This window comes from Diadema antillarum, unplaced genomic scaffold (assembly GCF_040938485.1).
Source record: "Diadema antillarum isolate AM-2024a unplaced genomic scaffold, OU_Dant_1.0 scf00000096, whole genome shotgun sequence".
Lineage (NCBI taxonomy): Eukaryota > Metazoa > Echinodermata > Echinoidea > Diadematoida > Diadematidae > Diadema > Diadema antillarum.
In genome coordinates this window covers 309233-322392 of record NW_027270985.1, presented here as the reverse complement: position 1 = coordinate 322392, position 13160 = coordinate 309233, and positions in this window count along the sequence as shown.

Genomic DNA, 13160 nt, shown 5'->3' with positions numbered 1-13160 from the left:
TCAGCCAATGTGACCCGAAAGTAGCCTAGGCTCCTACATATTTCCACCCTTACTGAAGTTTTTTTTTACCTAAGGGCACTACTGCTTTCCCGTTTTCTTGTTTTGTTCTTTTTGTTGGTTTTTGTATTAAGGGGTTGGTTTTGATGCAGGAGAACATGATACAACGATGCAATTGAAAACGTGCGTGAAGTTACGTCCATCGCATTTCTTCTGTCAGTCTGGGTGCAGTTACGTGAATTATTTGCTAAGTGCTTAATATAATTATAGCCTACTCGTTGGCAAAATAACAACGACGTGATACAAACACGACAAATGATAACATGCATAGAAAGAGCAAACATACAGACAGCATGCGTGGCTTTAATAGGCTTCGTTTGAGAATTCTGACTGTTATGCAGCAAAGAACATGGTGCATTTATCTACTTATAATAGTTTAATTTCCACGATAAGGCAGTCCAGCCTTCTGTGATAAAAAGAAATACCCTTAGAAGGGGACAAAAACATGATTCCCCCCCCCCCCCCCCCCCCCCCCCCTTACCAGTAAGAGCGAAGATGACAGAGTTGATGAGACACGATTTGCCAGCAGCAGTTTCACCGAAGAAGCCGATGTTAATCTTTGACTGGTCTGTAAAAGGTGTATTGTATCCCGCCATTCCGGGTACGTAATCGCTTATTTTCCGTCGAAGGTCGTTGCGTTTCCTTTGTAAACCGCTCCCTAGGTTCAAAACAGACCATTGTTTTAATCATCCAGACCCTGATCCAGGTGTTGTTAAGTATTTGCAGATAATATGAACAACTAAAGTTTAATGCTTACGTCCATTGGTTCACATTTATGAATGGCGATGGACCACTGCAATTTACGATTCAACCCAATCTTTTATTTGGAACAATGCATCACAAAACCACCAAAAAGTCGCTAGCCATGGATTGGTTACCCCGTTGATGACGGGTTGATTTTTTTTTTTTTGCCACAATATGCATTTCCCACAGACCAATAGTAGACACCTGCTCGAGTACACTCGGTCCTTCACGTGCGACTTTTTGGTGAATAAATGGTGCACGGTCACATATGACTATGGATTTTCAATCAAAACAAGCATAAACAAACGAAAAAATAACACAAAAAACAAACCGAATTATAATCATTATTCAATTTCTCGTTGAATAAACACAACAATGTGTCATCACTTCTGTTATCCAAACTTGGCGTAATTCACCTTTTGTTTGGATGTAATCGTAGAAGCAATATTGCCCATCGTGGGGAAAAAACAGGGATATAGTTGTAATTAAACATGCTAGTACAGCGTATTTGATTTTATGCACACCATGCCCAAGAAATTTGAGGCAGAATCTTAGTGGAATCGACGTTTTCTTGCTAGTAATGAAAGGCGCCATTACGTTTTTGAACCAATTTGAATACCGACACATTTAAACACATATTTATACTTCTTACACATTGATATGGATGCAAGGAGAAAACCTGCGATTGAACGTTGCTATGAAGTTGAAATCACAAGCGAATCATACATCTTGTATTATGAAAACGAACATTATTGTACTCTATGTCGATATGAAAATTAATGCTTCGTTCACTAACTTAGGTTGCTCTTTTAATCTATCAACGGGTAGGCTAAATAATGTGATTTGAAATGATCCTAGAAGATACCAACAGGAAGAAGAACAAAATACAGCCACCATGGACCATTTTATACGAAATTATGAATTGCCAACGGGTGATATACGTGACCTACTGTGCTTCCTTGAGCAAAGGATTACTGTTGTTGTAATAATTCCAAATTAAATATTTTAAATTCTTAGTAAGATGTTGTGGACGGAAGCAAAATTGATGTAATTACTTCTCTTTTAAAATACAACCTCACTTAACGGTTCCGACCGTTTAATTCCACTTTCTCATCTTCATTCGACCTTTATAGACGAACATTTAGGCCTACACTCTCATCGAAAAACAACTTAATTCTAGTTTTGTCAATTTTAGATACTTGCGATTATACCTGCTAAAAGAGATAATATGGGATATCTATACTGTTTTGAATGGATACATTTTTGATCGTCATCGCGTTCTAGAATAGAAGTTATTACAATAATGTTCACATTTTCATACTTGGTAGTAATTCTTCTTCCATATTATATGACTCTTCTTTGTGTGGTCTTCGCCAGCAGGGATTCCAGGCACATCCTTTGAAACACGACAAAAGCACCAACAAGAAATTGTTAAAATGTCCCTGTGTACATTTTGATATATATTGATATATATTAAAATATATCAAAACGTACAATGATATTGTACTTTTAATATCAAAATATATCAACATATTTCAAAAAGTACAATATTAATGTACTTTTTCAATGGAAGACATGGTTTTATCATGACACCGTAGAAATCTACCATGTCTTCCTTGCTTGACGATAATACATGAAAAATCACTGTTGTGAGATCACATACATCCATAAATTAAGAACAAGTTTTATCACAACAACAGATGCGACTACTAAAAGGTTAGGTGAGAATAACCTCCTCAACACACTCGGTTACATCAGGCAAACGTTATATTCGAAGTAATAGGACTGATTACCAAATGTCAAAATCGAAACCTTTTTGCGGCAGGTATTCGGGATGATGTTTCTGAAGAAATTTTCCAACAAGGGAACATACCATGACCGAGCCAAGAGATAAACCGACGACAAGTCCAATGATGAGGCCTAAATTTTTACTTTTCACTGAAAAAAAGAAAATAAACAAACATGTAATTACTCTCTGATTTTGTTTACAAGAGATAAGCTATTTGGAGTGAGAGAGGGAGAGGGGGGGGGGGCTGCCTAATATCAAAACGGGTTTATTACATTAACCGTTTCTTGTAATGTCAACTCTTATAATCCCAAATGATGTGCGATTAACGAAATACACGATGTTACAATTTGAACTAAAATATGGCTGCTAACAGCACTCGGGTGTATTTTCTTCATCTCTCTTTAGTCTTTTTTCTATTGTAAGCATTAAATGCGAAGGAAACTTACTAAATTGTGTTGCATAATCAGTATGTACGTCACAATATAATGAATGTGTGTTTGCGCGCGTGAATATCGCATTATGAATGAAAAATTACAATAAACTAAGGAATGGAATTCAAATCAAAACATTAGGTTAAAAAAAAAATAATTTGTTGTTGTTGTTGTCGTGAACGTTAGCTAGATGCAAACCACAACATCATCTGCATACAAAGGTGGCAGATTTTCATGAAACCTGACATAGGTAGAACTGTGATTTCTGCGATTGATGTTCCATTCAATGCTTCTCCAGTAGCCATGCACATGAAGATCTGCTCCGTCCCGTGTGTTGCTGAAACAGTGATTGTCTCGAACCTTTCGTATGTGTCGTCAAATAGAGTCGTCTGCTTCGAAACCATAGAAGTCAGTATCTTTCCCGACTCCCCGGTCCATAGCACAGAAACGTTAGGCTTGAATCCACTTACAACACATGTGAGGTCAAAGGAAGTCTGAGTGAGGGAGGTAGTTTGGTAGGTACACCGGCTGGGATTCGGCTCGCTCTCATCGACGCATTCTTCGATTGTGTGTGTTGATGCCTTTGCTAGTGAAACAAGATACTAAGTATTACATATGAAAGAATTTAATGCCAGGCAAAAAAAAAAAACAAAAAAAAAACAAAAAAAAAAAAAACAGCATTACTTTTTTTGTTCTTTTTTGATATAAGATTTGAACTTATAAGAATGATTTCCAGATACGTCTCTAACATGAACAAACATAGTCGAGAATTTGTCTGATCAGACCTGCGACGGGTCTAATACAGTCTATTGATTATGAATGGGTGTAGGGAAGTATGACTCCGTACATGCACAAGTTGCAAATATAATTTTCTCAATTATTTTCGAACATATTACGCAAATTTCTAAGTCAAATAATTACACATCGATAAAAAACGAAGACAAGGAAGAAGGAAAAGATTTTGCTGCAATTGCATTTCTATAAGTCAAGGCACTGAACCTTTAAAAAAAAGACAACAAACAAACAAACAAAACTCAAGAAATGAAAATTTAGGTAAAACACGATGACCCAACAATTCCTCTCTATCCACTGCTGTTCCTCCTTACGTTAACAAACAACGTGCGATGCAGCAGCATTAATTTCCATTAAAAATGATAAGATTATGGAAACTCTCTGGGATACTCTTTATTGACGGTGTTTATGGAGATCCTTTAAACTCGAGAGAGGCATTGAATTATGTTTACAGCATTGTTGCCCCTTTTCAACTTTGGGTCGGTAAGAGGAAGAACAATTTTGCAAGTCCGCACTCCTTTTCTTAAAATCAGTTTCTGTGTCTTATTTGCTTGTAGTCTCGTTAAAAAGGCCCTATGCATTAAAAATGGGGGAATTCACAGTGGATATCAAGACCATTGGTCATGTTGGTGGAGGGAGGGTAGATAGTATAGGATCTCTGTTTAAATAAGCACCAGTCCTCATCAGTTCTGGTTCTAGATGAAAATACAATTGAAGACCTAAACATAAGAACGACCCAAGTCCAATTTTTGGCCAAATTCAGTTTGACATGGGAAATTGTAGCTGATGCATGGACTCATCTTGTGTATAAATGTTAAATTCTAATTACCCCCGGAAGTGTGCCTGAAATGAATGAGTGAAATCGTATATGAATGTAAGAATGACCTAAGTCCAGGACTTGGGTCATTTTTACATTCATATTATAGCGCCCTCTCTCATCGCATCCTCTCTCATCTCATATAGCAGCCTATCCTGTATATGATTCAAAGAACCACGACCCAAGTCCATGACACAAAATGGCCTCTCCATAATAATGTAAATGTTAATTTTCATAGTAATATTTGTTCTAATTTGTATATACAATGATGCCTTCCCATCACAGTTAAATGAAATATCATTAGACAAATAAAAAGACATGAAGTTGTTTTTTTTAAGTTTACTCGAGATGGCCTTCAATGGACTTGGGTCGTTCTTATATTCAGATACTCAATTCCTTGAATTAGGGTCATAGTTTAGGGACTTTGTGGGTCCACCTTACGAAACCCAGATCCCATCCCCTTCCCCCGCATGGGGGTGGGATGCTCATGAAAACAAATTATCTCCCCCCCCCCATACCAGCCATGGACGTGTTCAACTTGAATTCCCCGATCTTCACTGCATAGGGCCTTTACAAATATACAAAAAGTGTATTAGAAGCCAATAAAGTCACACAAACTCAGTTTGATTTTAAGAATAGGAGTGTGGGCTTGCAAAATTGTTTTTCCTCTTACCGACCCAAAAAGTTGAAATGGGCAACAATACTGCAAGCATAATTCATAATTCAATGTCTCTCTCGAGTCTAAAGGAATACCATAAACACCGCCAATGAAGAAACTAACTACCCAAGTATTACAAAACTCGTAAATTATTCGCTACTTACTTTTATGACCGCATACACGATGACGTTCAATATTGATAAATCAACCTGGTAACACTTTTTTTTTCAATTTAAGCAGTTAATAACTTTACTGGATTATTGCTCATGCAAATTTATTTAAATGTTGCGTAGAAACTTCGGAACAAGCAAGTACTCACAACTAACAGTCACAAGAGTGGAGTTTGAAAACTTCAAGAAATTCTGAAGCACCAGTTCACAACGATAGAGACCCTCATCTGCCACTTCCAAGTTGCTAACAATTAGGTTGAAGTTATTGTCAATGTCAAAGCGCTCCTCATGGCTTACGAAATTCCCTTCAATGAATTCTGCTTTGCCCGTAAATAGCTCCGGGTTTGGGATGTACACCTTGTCCCAGTACACAAAGAGCGGCTCATCCTGGAAGTCACATGGTAGTCGGATGTTTTCCCCTTTCCATCCTTGAACGGCAGGGACGGTGTCTACCATTGGTGCTAGATGAAGGAAAATGTGTATTTATTTTCGTATGTTACTTGCACGGCGTCATGGTACTCAAAAGCTGTTGTGGGCAGCGGACAAATTAGATAACATGATATGCCAATTCATGGATGTGGTAGTTGGTCTTACATGCCTACCGTATACAACATAACCAGGGCTGTCAGCTTCAGGCGGTGGTTGGAATTTGTTTATTCAGTTCAGGGTCTTGTAGTAAATACATTGCCATATTTCAAGCGTTGAAATTTTTTTACATACGAATACTTAGTAGACAAAAAAAAGAAGAATATATAATATCAAAATGCATAGCGCCTTCAGAGAACGACAGAAAGACAAGCAACAACAACAAAACAAAAATTGTCTTCCAAGTTTGTGCTCTGTTTGCGATCAATGCTTTTATTTTGCAAGAAAATGTCTGAGGTGAATGAAGTCTATCACAAAGGCGATTTGCTTTTACCAAACTGCACCGAATAATGATTTTATCATGATTTTGTTTTTATTAACAAAGAGCAAATTTAATAATATAGGACATGTTAAAAAGGAAAAAGAAAAGTAAATCTATGAATTAAACTACATTAAGTTGTAGCACTTTAATCAGACACGCTAATTTTATTTGATTAAAACGTTTGATCAGACCACAAACTCGCTTATAAAGAACGATTAAAAAGTGCATTCACTATGTTTGAACTGGTGATTATTAGGTACAATATCTTATGAAGAACGACTAGTGGTGATTGAAACAAAGACAATTACAGGTAAAAGCGCAGACCGATAGAATTTCATTTCACTCACCATATAATATCACATGCACGCAGCGACAATGTCTACATGTATTTGAAATTATCGAAATGAAGTAAGTCATGAAAAGACCAGATTATTTTTTTTTTCTTAGCGCTCTATTATGAAGATGATGAGTTCCATTTGTATAGGAAGACAGCAGACGCATCTACGTTGTGATTGTGTGTGTGTGTGTGTGTGTGTGTGTGTGTGTGTGTTTTACACTCACCAACGTTTGTTTGTTTGTTTGTTTGTTTATTTGTTTGTTTTCTTGTTTTCTTTTCATTGGGGGGCTGGGATCTGGGTTACTTACAGCTTATCGTCAAAAGGGTCGAATTTACGAAAACCGCTAAATTTCCCAATACAAGTTGGCAGTGGTAGCGGCCTTCATCTTCAAACTGCAAGTCGGTTATGACGAGACTAAAATTTGTGTCCATTTCGAAGCGTTCGTCCTTGCTAACGATGTTGCCATTGAAGTATGAAGCTTTCTTCGTCTGTAGCTGGTGATTTGAGTTGCTCTCCTTAACCCAGAATACAGCGAGTGGTTCCTCCTTGAAGTGACATGGCAGTCGGATGTCTTCCCTTGTCCACATGCGAACGATGGGGGCAGTGTCTACTATTGACGCTAGATGAAAGGGAAAAGAGAAGAGTAAGTTTGTTTCTTGTGCCCCTTTATGCAATGTCACAAGCTTTTGCAAAGGGCATAAACCAATTAAAAATGTAACCATATATTCATGAAGGTATATTTCCCGGGTTACAGCTCGTTATTCCGAAGGTTCTTTATTCCTAAGATTCGTTATTCCGAAGGTTCATTGTTCCGAATTTTATTTCGGAATAACGTCACAAATTTTCGGATTAACCAGCCCTTTTTCATTTTCGGATTAGCGAACCTCTAGGTACAGGGAATTGCGTTTTTCGGATTAACGACCCTTCAGAATAATGATCCTTCGGAATAGCGAACCTTCGGAATAACGAACAGCACCCATATCCCGAAGGCTTAACATGTATTGGAACAATGCATCTCCTATTCTTGAATCTACCTGTTTTGTTTGTTTGTTTTTTCCATTTCTTTTTTCAAATCTATTGGCGAGTTAGCCATCGCATACGTTCTCACACACCAGAGATTCCTCTGTGTGTTATGAGTTTTCCATTGTAGAACTATTTGACTTTTTTATCGACAATAAAGAAAACAACGCACAAAGAAATAGCATATTTTACGCATTCGATTTCGTATTCGCATACATGAATCTCAGTATATCGAACACGGTTTCATCGATCCAACAAACATTCGCATATTTTTGTTTTTATTTATAGGATTAACAGACATTCGTGTCTACCTGTTTTAGACTTTTGGAAAGACGGGCATTAAGGATGGTCCCCGTCATAATCCCTTTATTTCTCTATCCTTATACCGTTGAAAAGCTTGTCGTCTAATACCAGAATATAAGAAAAGATTTCATATCAACTTTTTGAACATAAACTTTCTTCAATATTAGTCGAGGAAATAAAAAGGGTACAACAGTAGTGATCATTATTATGACATTGTAGGTATATATGTCATACTAAATGACTGCTTTAATAATGAACATCCCCCCTCAAAAAAAAAAACACAAAAAAAATACTCAAGCACGCACGCAAACACAAAATGTCATGACACACTGAAAGCTTATTTCTTTTATTTTTCTATTTTTTCAAGACTTACTTCCTTTGGTCGCTTGTTGGACGCACAACAATATTAACAGATTGTAGACGGTGAGCATATTCCACAGAATGCGAGGGGCGGGGATGGACAGAAACCACACAAATAATTGTTCTACTATATACCGATTCATAAACAGAACCTCGAGTTTATCAATTTCTCGTATGTGCCATGTATGTGTGTGTGTGTATGTGTGTGTGCGTGTGTGTGTGTGTGTGTGTGTGTGTGTGTGTGACTGTGTGTGGTTGTGTGTGTTTTGATGCCTTATAATTCAGCAGACCACCATAGCAGCGACAGCGATATCAGGAGCCCACTACCCTCCCGTCATTACCAACCTAAACCAAACCACACACTTGTTCACTCCTGGATCCTGATCTACACCCTCATCAACAGGCACATTAATTCTTGAAGTCTGTTACTATCTGCCAAGCTTTGAGTGCCTTTGGAGCCATAAATATAGTTGTCAGACATTATGTTGACGTAGAGGCATATCATTTCTGTTTGAACGTGTACTGTTCATATATAACAAACAGACGTTCAGGGTACGCAGACGCCTTGTTATCACATAACTTATCAATGGACTGAAGGTCTATTTTCTTTCATATCGTAAATCCTCTACTCCATTTATAGATGTTCTTTAATGTTCTCAATGTTACTTATGTTTGTGTTACCTACATGTATGTCTATTTAACAAACATGAAATGATTTATGTATGATTCCTCCTTCCAATATTCATTCGAACGTTGTACCCTTTACACCTATATTTCATGCATCATTTCGAACATCATATGCGAGGTCCTGACGAGCTCATGTTTGATTTCATACTGCCTCTATAATGGCCACTAAAACCTAATCAATGTCTGATACAGTTGTAACGATGTCACCACACGAAACGCCCTTCTATTGTTCTATTTCAGTGTAGTGAAATACGATAAAGATTTTCAAGTATCGTCGAGCAATATATTCATTTTCTTTGTAATCAACTTTGAATTATTGTAAAAACAATAGTTTGATCGTTGGACAAACAATATTGATAGATTATTTATCCGCCAAACATAAGTTACAGGAAATAACGTTAAACGAGAAACCTGGATACATCTTAAAAGGAAACGAAACGGAGGGACAACTTTTAGACCAACTGTAAATGACAAACTATAAATGATAGACCACACTAGAAGAATTGGTGAAGAGGAAATCGTTTCTAAATACAAAGTATTACACGCTTAACCCGTTGAGGACGAGTCCCGAGTATACTCGGGCAGGTGTCTATGGGAATTGCGTGTTGTAGCAAAATCAAACCGTCCTCAACGTGCACTTATATTTGTTATCTTAAGAGGGAAAGAAAAAGAAAATATATTAAGGGCAAAAAAATATTGATCACTTTAAACAAATTGCGTTGAATATTGCGTTTCTAAGAAGGATGATAACTATGGTTAAATTAAAGTGATCGATGTTAAAACATACACATTAACAAGAAATCTTGAGATGCCATAATCATTCATTGTAGTCATTACATTTATTTTGATTGTCTTCTCGATATACCCTACAAATGCAATGGAAGTTTACATTTGAATTTGTTGGAGTAGGATACTTCTGATATGTTGATAACTATTGATGAGATGAAGTGAGTACATGCAATCTCCCTTTGGGGATGTGAAACGTGGTCCATTATGATTATGTAATTTATTATACTTTTGTGAATGAACATAGGGACATTATCACTTTGTGTTATGCGCTATATAAGAACTGTCAATTATCATTATTATTATATTTTTGTATTGTTAGATCATAATAACTATTTGTAAAAAATACACTCGAATATGAACAATATGTACATGTTCAATCTATAGATTTTAATAGTCCCCAAAGGGGATAGCCCTGTGAACTCGGACATTCCAATTAGGAATAATGGCCATATCTCAAAGTTGTTTCTGAGCTTAAAGGGGTTTGTCTTGGTATACTTTGTCAATCACCTGCAATCCTATAAGGACTGTAGAGCCCACTAATGTCAAAATCGCCCACTAATGTCAAAACAACCACTAATGTCACAACACGTCGACGGCAAATGTCATAACAACCACTAATGTCATAACACGTCGACGACAAATGTCAAAATCGGATCAACCACTAATGTCATAACACGTCGACGACAAATGTCAAAATTTCCATTTTTACTGCAAATTTCATAACACGTCGACGACAAAAAACAAAATTTCCAAATTTCCAAATTCACTGCAAATATCATGACGCGTCACAAGGGCGGATCCAGGAATTCCATAAAGGGGAGGCGAGTTTACAAAATCAAAGGCTGGCGCGACCCTCGCCCCCCCCCCCCCCTCCACATTTTATTATTTCTATTTCTGTTGTGTCGACAAAATAAAGAGAGGGGGCACTTAAGGGGGATGTGCCCCCTCTAAATCCGCGATTGCGTCAACCACAAATATCAATATTGGATTAATGTCATAACACGTCGACCACAAATGTCATAACGCGTCACAGGGGCGGATCCAGAAATTCCGTAAAGGGGGGGGGGGGGGGGCGCCTTTACAAAATCAAAGCCTGGCACGACCCCCCCCCCCTTTTCTTATTGTTGTTTCTGTTGGTTTAACCTATAGTGAGGGTGCATGAGAGGGGGAAACGCCCCCTCTAGATCCATCATTGCGTCAATCACGTTTAATGGAAAAACTCATTGCTTGCATTACAGTGGCGGATCCAGGAATTTTGTAAAGGGGAGACGTCTTTACGAAGTCAAAGGCTGGCGCGACCTTCCCCCTTCCCCATTTTCTTCTTTTTATTTCTGTTGTGTTGACGAAAAGGGAGATGCGCCCCCTCTCAATCCGCGATTGCGTCAACCACAAGTCAAAATCCGGGATTAACCAAAAATGTCATAACACGTCGACCAGAAAATGTCATAACGCGTCACAGAGGAGGATTCAGGAATTCTGTAAAGGGGGGGGGGGGGGTGGCGCCTTTACAAATCAAAGGCTGGCGCGACACTCCCCCCCCCCCCCTCAATTTATTATTTTCATTTCTGTTGTTTTAACCTAATGATTATAGTGAGGATGCACCAGAGGGGGATGCGCCCCCTCTCGATCCATCATTGCGTCAACCACAAATATCAAAACTCATTGCTTGCATTACGGGGGCGGATCCAGGAATTCCGTAAAGGGGAGGCGGCTTTACAAAATAAAAGGCTACCGAACCCCCTCCTCCCGCCCCATTTTCTTTTTCGTTTTATCTGTGTTGTTTTAACAAAAAAAAAAAAAAAAACAAAAGGGGGGGGCACCAGAGGGGGATGCGCCCCCTCTCGATCCTTCATTGCGTCAACTACAAATGACCAAACTCATTGCTTGCATTATATACAGGGGCGGATCCAGGAATTCCGTTAAGGGGAGGCGTCTTTACAAGGTCAAAGGCTGGCGCGACCCTGCTCCCTCCCCCATTTTCTTCTTTTTTATTTATGTTGTCTTGATGAAATAAAGAGAGAGGGCTCTAAAGAGGGATGCGCCCCCTCTCAATCCGCGATTGCGTCAACCGCAAATGTCAAATATAACACGTCGACCACATTATGTCAAAATTTGCAAACTAACTGCAAATGTCATAACGCGTCACAGGGGTGGATCCAGGAATTCCGTAAAGGGGATGGGCGCCTTTAAAAAATCAAAGGCTGGCGCGACCCCCCCCCCCCCGATTATCTTTTTTTTTTTCTGTTGTTTTAACATAATATAGTGAGGGGGCACCAGAGGGGGAAGCAACCCCTCTCGTTCCATGATTGCGTCAACCACAAATATCAAAACTCATTGCTTGCATTACAGGGGCGGATCCAGGAATTCCGTATAGGGGAGTCGCCTTTACAAAATCAAAGGCTGGCGAGACCCCCCCCCTCCCCCTTCCCCATTTTCTTTTTTTTTTTTTCCTGTTGCGTTAACAAAACATAGCGAGGGGGCACCAGAGGGGGATGCGCCCCCTCTCGATTCGCGATTTCGCCAACCGCAAATGTCAAAAAGACGTCGACCACAAAAAAAAAAAAAAAAAAAAAAAAAAAAAAAAACAATTCCGAACGTACTGCAAATGTCATAACGCATCACAGGGGCGGATCCAGGAGTTTCGTAAAGGGGAGCCGCCTTTACAAAATTAGAACTGCCACACCCTCTATTTTTTTTCTTTTTATTGCTGTTGTTTGAAAAAAAAAAAAAAACATGAAGGAAGGCACCAGAGATGAATGCGCCCCCTCTCGATCCGCGATTGCATTATAGGGGCGGGTCCAGGAATTCCGTAAAGGGGAGACGCCTTTAAAAAAATCACATGCTTGCGCAAACCACCTTTCCTTTTTTTTTTCTTTTGTGTTAACAGAAATATAGACGGGGAGGACCTCTCACTTCTCGATCCGCGACTGCGTCAACCACAAGTTTGTGGCAGATCCCATTGTTTGCATTGCATGGGGCGGAACCACGAATTCCGTAAAGAGGAGGCCACTTTACAAAATTAAAGATTGCCGCACCCCCATTCTTTTCTATTTATCTTTATTTCTTTACGTTTAAACAAAAGAAATAAAACAAAATAAACAAGGGGGATGGGGATTGCACAAGCCTTTCATTTTGAAAAGACGTCTCCCCTTTGCGCTTTACGGAATTCTTGGACCCGCCCCCGTAATGCAAGCAATGAGATTTGACATTGTGGTTGACGCGATCGCGGATAGAGAGGGGGCGCATCCCCTTCTGGTACCCCCTTTCTATTTTTGTTTGTTTGTTAAAGCAACAGAAA